This window comes from Myxine glutinosa, chromosome 9, assembly GCF_964187855.1.
Source record: "Myxine glutinosa chromosome 9, kmMyxGlut1.1, whole genome shotgun sequence".
Taxonomy (NCBI): Eukaryota; Metazoa; Chordata; class Myxini; order Myxiniformes; family Myxinidae; genus Myxine; species Myxine glutinosa.
In genome coordinates this window covers 97750139-97756813 of record NC_136269.1, presented here as the reverse complement: position 1 = coordinate 97756813, position 6675 = coordinate 97750139, and the positions used below count along the sequence as shown (strand labels likewise).

General features: G+C 45.6%; 1 long non-coding RNA gene across 1 annotated transcript in view; it reads right to left on the bottom strand.

Moving 5' to 3' along the window:
• Positions 1–6107: 6107 nt before the first annotated feature.
• LOC144893566 (uncharacterized) overlaps positions 6108–6675 on the bottom strand; it is a 3687-nt gene continuing 3119 nt past the window's right edge. Inside the window, exon 3 of the long non-coding RNA XR_013624469.1 lies at positions 6108–6125. This is a non-coding gene — a long non-coding RNA (uncharacterized LOC144893566). The remainder of the gene's footprint in view (positions 6126–6675) is intronic.

Below are 6675 nucleotides of genomic sequence, written 5' to 3'. Positions count from 1 at the left end.
TGGTCATTGGGTTCTTGGTCACCTCCCTGACCAAGGTCCTTCTTATCCAGTTGCTCAGTTTGGTCGGACGGCCAGCTCTAGGAAGAGTCTGGGATGTTCCATGTTCGTTCCATTTACTAATGATGGAGCTCACTGTGCTCTTGAAACTTTCAACACTAGAAATTGTTTTATACCCTTCCCCAGATCGATTCCTCCTCACTATTCTATCTCAGGGTTCTACACATAATTACTTGAGTTTAATGGTAGAGTTTCTGCCTAAATCATGTCCAATCAATTGAATTGGCCACAGGTGGACTCCAATCAAGTTGTAGAGACATATCAAGGATGATCAAAGGAAATTGGATGCACCTGCGCTCAATTTTGAATGTTACAGCAAAGGGGTTGAATAGTTAAGTCAAGACATTCAGCTTTTCATTTTTAATTATTTTGTAAAGAATTCTAAAAGAAAATGACACTTTCACATTACGGTCTATGTGTAGACCAGTGACAAAAAAAATAAATCTCAGTTTAATCCACTTTAAATTCAGGCTGTAACACAACAAAATGAGAAAAAGTCAAGGGGTGTGAATACTTTCTGAAGGCACTGTATGACTCGCAAAGGTACCCGATATTGCTCCTCCTCCCACCCATTCCCCTCCATCATCCCATCGCATCGCCGGCGACAGGTGGTGGCTTCTCTGTTTACAAGTTATGAATTGTGAAAAAATGACAGTTTAAAACCCCGAGTAAGTTGTATCGTGGTTAAAAAACAGTAATCCTATTAAGTTTCGTCACGATTAACCTTGGGAGCTCAGAGGAGTAGGATCACAAACAAACCAACAACGTCTCATTCGCTTTTACATTAAAGATAACATCACTCCAGGCTTCTAATTAAATTAAATAATACCCTAAATGAAAACAGATCGCACAAAAATGTGAAACGATACGATTAAAAAGAAATCACACCAAATGACACGAGGCACCGCCAGGCCAGGGCACATTTGTACTTTGATCCATCGACCAGTTACTACAAAGGAGAATAGGATGTATTTTGTGGTGTTTATCAGGGTGACTGCATGCAGAGTGAACTGTAGACCGTAGCATGGGGTAGCACAGGTGACTGAAGAAACATACACACTCAATTGGATTGAGATTCAATTGGACACACACACACACACACACACACACACACACACACACACACACACACACACACACACACACACACACACACACACACACACACACACACACACACACACACACACACACACACACACACACACACACACACACACACACACACACACACACACACTTTTTGCCTGTAAACTAACACTGTACTGTATTGTGGGGTAGCGGATGTAACTCAACTGCATACTTAATACCTCATTGTTCAGTAAAAAGACATGTATGAGCACCGTGGGGGCAAGGGGCGGATGACCTGCACTGCAGGTCTCTCTCAAAATACCACCCATTGCGAGCAAATACCACCCGTCACGAGCAAATACCACCCATCGTGAGCAAATACCACCCGTCGCAAGCAAATACCATCCGTCACAAGCAAATACCACCTGTCGCGAGCAAATGCCACCCGTCGCGAGCAAATGCCACCCGTCGCGAGCAAATACCACCCATCACGAGCAAATACCACCCATCACGAGCAAATACCACCCAGCGCGAGCAAATACCACCCATCGCGAGCAAATACCACCCGTCGCGAGCAAATACCACCCGTTGAGAGCAAATACCACCCGTCGCAAGCAAATACCACCCATCGCTTCACTGATGGGAATACCAAGAGAAGGGGAAGTAAGAAGGAGTTGGGAACGAGGAGGGAGGGGAGGGGTGAGTAGCGAGGAGGATGGCGGAGCGAGGTGGGAAGTGTGAGGGTGGCTGAAAGGGGTGTTCTCGACTTACATTTGTCAGGGCAACTTGAGGAGAAGGGGGTGCGGGGTTTCAATTTGTATTTGGTCGGGGGACTTGAGAGGAAAGGGGAGTGGTTCTCAGCTTGCATTTACAGTGCATTCAGAAAGTATTCAGACCCCTTCACGTTTTTCACGTTTTGTTATGTTGCAGCCTTATGCTGAAATCGTTTAAATTCATTTTTTCCCTCATCAATCTGCACTCAATACCCCATAATGACAAAGAGAAAACAGGATTTTAGAAAGGTTTGCAAATTTATTAAAAAGAAAAAACTGAAATATCACATTGACATAAGTATTCAGACCCTTTGCTATGACACTTGAAATTTAGTTCAGGTGCCTCCCATTTCTCTTGATCATCTTTGAGATGTTTCTACACCTTGATTGGAGTTCACCTGTGGTAAATTCAATTGATTGGACCTGATTTGGAAAGGCACACACCTGTCTATATAAGGTCTCACAGCTGACAATGCATATCAGAGCAAAAACCAAGCCATGAGGTCGAAGGAACTGCCTGCAGAGCTCAGAGACAGAATTATGTCGAGGCACAGATCTGGGGAAGCATACAAAAAATCTCTGCTGCATTGAAGGTGCTCAAGAGCACAGTGGCCTCCATAATTCTTAAATGGAAGAAGTTTGGAACAACCAGGACTCTTCCTAGAGCTGGTCGCCCGGCCAAACTGAGCAATCGGGGGAGAAGGGCCTTGGCAATAGAGGTGACCAAGAACCCGATGGTCACTCTGGCTGAGCTCCAGAGATCCTGTGTGGAGATGGGAGAAACTTCCAGAAGGACAAACATCACTGCAACACTCCACCGATCTGGGCTTTATGGCAGAGTGGCCAGACAGAAGCCAAACAGTTCAATCTTGGTTTCATCAGACCACAGAATCTTGTTTCTCACAGTCTGCGAGTCCTTTAGGTGCTTTTTTGCAAATTCCAAGCGGGCTTTCATGTGTCTTTCACTGTGGAGATGCTTTCTTCTGGCCACTCTGCCATAAATCCCAGATCGGTGGAGTGTTGCAGTGATGGTTGTCCTTCTGGAAGTTTCTCCCATCTCCACACTGGATCTCTGGAGCTCAGCAAGAGTGACCATCGGGTTCTTGGTCACCTCTCTTACCAAGGCCCTTCTCCCCCTCTCTTACCAAGGCTCAGTTTGGCCAGGCGGCCAGCTCTAGGAAGAGTCCTGGTTGTTCCAAACTTCTTCCATTTAAGAATTATGGAGGCCACGGTGCTCTTGGGAACCTTCAATGCAGCAGAGATTTTTTTGTAGGCTTCCCAGATCTGTGCCTCGACATAATCCTGTCTCTGAGCTCTGCAGGCAGTTCCTCCGACCTCATGGCTTGGGTTTTGCTCTGATATGCATTGTCAGCTGTGAGACCTTATATAGACAGGTGTGTGCCTTTCCAAATCATGTCCAATCAATTGAATTTACCACAGGTGGACTCCAATCAAGGTGTAGAAACATCTCAAAGATGATCAAGAGAAATGGGAGGCACCTGAGCTAAATTTCAAGTGTCATAGAAAAGGGTCTGAATACTTATGTAAATGTGATATTTCAGTTCTTTCTTTTTAATAAATTTGCAAAACTTTCTAAAATCCTGTTTTCTCTTTGTCATTATGGGGTATTGAGTGTAGATTGATGAGGGGAAAAATGAATTAAAACTATTTCAGCATAAGGCTGCAACATAACAAAACGTGAAAAAAGTGAAGTGGTCTGAATACTTTCTGAATGCACTGTTGTTGTGGGATTTAAGGGGTAAGGGGGAGAGGGAGGGTTACCTAGACTGTAGGTTTAAGTTTACTTACTTAAAGAGTATAACTTTACTACCCTTACACCTCATGGAGGTATATAAGTGAGAGGGGGCCTTGAGGGGGAGGGGTTACTTTATCTCCTAATACCACCAGATTGGGGGGGAAGGTAAATGGATCAAAGAGGAATGTATATGGGTTCGCACAAGAAGTAGAAGGGTTAGAAATAGGAACAGAGGGGGCTAAGTGAGGAGATAAAAGGGAACATGGGAATGATAGAGGAGTTAAAGAAGGGGCAGAATAAATTAGAAGAGGTCCAAAGGGAAACAAAGTGGGAGATAATGGGTTAAAAGCGTTCAAAAAGAGAAACGACGAGGTGACAGAGAAGATGGGAGAGATAATGTTGGTGAGGAGACTGGAGATGGATGAGCAGATGGAGAAAGAGAAGGCGGACAGGTCAGTCCTTTGGGACTGTCACTGGTAACCCAGTGCTACCTGCCGCACAGTCGGGTTGTCGGCGACTAAACCGACACCCCTCACTGGCTTGGCTCGTGAGGAAGGTGACTGTGACGTGTGACACTCTGCCAGGACCAAAAGCAACACCTGGCAAGGGGTGGATGAGCTCCCATTGGGAGCCAACAGCCATCCAGTAAGGAGATGGTGTCTCCTAAAAAACATCCATCCGGTTTGGACCAGTTGAAGTTATACCAAAGACTTTAAAAATGGTACGTGCTGCTTCCTTTCTTGAAAAGGATAGAGCATAGACAATCCCCATTGGTTGGCATCCCAGGGGAGAAGGAAATTCCTCTTGAGGAAATGAATGCCCCACTGAGTAAGGTGAGAAAAGCGGCACGATTGTTATGACGGCACTGGTATCCAGAGTATCCCGGAAAGTGACGGCACTTCCCACAAGCTCAATGTCTGTGTTAAGCATTGTCTGAGCAGTATATCCTTGTGTGTGTGTGTGACCCACTCCCCCCCGTGTGTGTGTGTGTGTGTGTGTGTGTGTGTGTGTGTGTGTGTGTGTGTGTGTGTGTGTGTGTGTGTGTGTGACCCACTCCCCCGTGTGTGTGTATGTGTGTGTGACCCACTCCTGTGTGTGTGTGTGTGTGTGTGTCTCAGCTCTATTACGAGCCTTAGCCCAAGTAGAAATCTTTTTTGTAAGGTGGTATAAGGAAAATTATGGGGAGCAAACAAAGCAGTAGAGAAGTAAATGAGGAGGTAGAGGCAGCCAATATAGAGGTAGGGAAGGTTTTCCGATTTTCATGATGTGAGTGTTATGGATAGATTGTAGATGGAGACACATTTTCTTAATTTACAATCTATCCCAAAATATTGAAAGTCAGGGTCATATGGCGGTCCGAAAAAAACATGTTATCATTGGATTGCGGGCCAAGGGTAAGTTGCAGGGGATCGGCAAAAGTAAGCTGGGGGAGTTTTATCCTTGGTGATTGCAGATATCTAGTTATGACGTGTTTTTGTGTTGAAATTTATGTTGTTTTTTTATGTGGAAGTTGTTTTGTAAAGCATTTCTTAAATGGTTCATGGAAGTGGATGCCAGTGCTTTAATCGAAAGTGTTCAAGTGCCACATGGAGTGCATTCATTGCTCATTGTTTATTTATTTATTGCACATTTATGACACAAAATGACTGGGAAGATGGATTTCATGTTTTTACATTCATCAATAAAATTATTCTAAAGTCTCCCATTCGCTGTTGTCAATCCCGCCTAGGTCGGCCTTGCAGCGCTCGCAATCCTCCTGTATCTCTTCCAGCTTCTTACCAATGCCTGGGTCATCCCATTGGAAGATCATTTCAGAGGCCTGCATGTGGTTCTCCACTAAAAGAGGATCGGGGCCCGGGGCGAGACATTTGGAATCCGATCATTGTACAACACTCCCTGAACTTAACCCCTCTCTTCACTTACTCCCCCCAAACATACCATTCCCCTTACCCCTCTCCAAACTTAATCCTCCCCTTACACACCTCTCCATTTACCCCCACTCCAAAATTACCCCTCCCTTTACACACCGCTCCATTTACTTATCCCTCTCCAAACTTACCCCTCCCCTTACACATCCCTCCACTTACTTACCCCTCTCCAAACTTAAACTTCCCCTTACACACTCCTCCAAAACTTACCCCTCTTAAAACTTACCCCTCCCCTTGCACACCCCTCCACTTACTTACTCCTCCCCTTACACACTCCTCCACTTACTTACCCCTCCCCTTACACACCGCTCCATTTACTTATCCCTCTCCGAACTTACCCCTCCCCTTACACACCCCCTTCACTTACTTACCCCTCTCAAAACTTACCCATCCCCTTACACACTCCTCCACTTACCCCTCTCCAAACTTACACTCTCCTCCTCGTCAGCACGCCACTCAGTTCCCGAAACTTCTTCCATGCACATCTCACTCCAGCAACTGTTGCCGAGTCTGATTCACCTTCTCCATTCAACATGTCTCCTAGGTAGCAAAATGTTTTCACACCTTCCAGCTTCATGCCGTCTCCAAGATCCAACTCAACATTTCCTCCATCTGCAGCTCCCTCTGTGCAGACCTTACACTTGAATGTAGCTGCCACACTGGTTAGTGGTTAATGACCCTCCCAGACCACTACATTTTTGATGAACCCACTCAGCGCACATTGTACATTGAATGGAGTTCACTCCGACACCCTTCCTGCACACAGCACAGGGCCACTTCCCAGTTCTTTCCACCTCACCACATGCTTTACCACTTGCCATCACCTTCGTTTTTCCGATATTCACCTTCAGACCTTTTGTCTCCATACATTCCTTCCACTTGTTCATCTTTTCCTTCAGTCCATTTTCCGCAATCAACACCAGATCATGTGCATACAACAACTCCCATGCTAAACCCTCCTTTACATTCTGAGTCAGCACGTCCATCACAGCTACAAATAGTAGTGGACTTAGTACCGGCCACCGGATGCACTCCCACCTTCACCTCAAACTCGCCAATGTTCCCGTCCTTCGTCCTTAGAGCTGTGCGC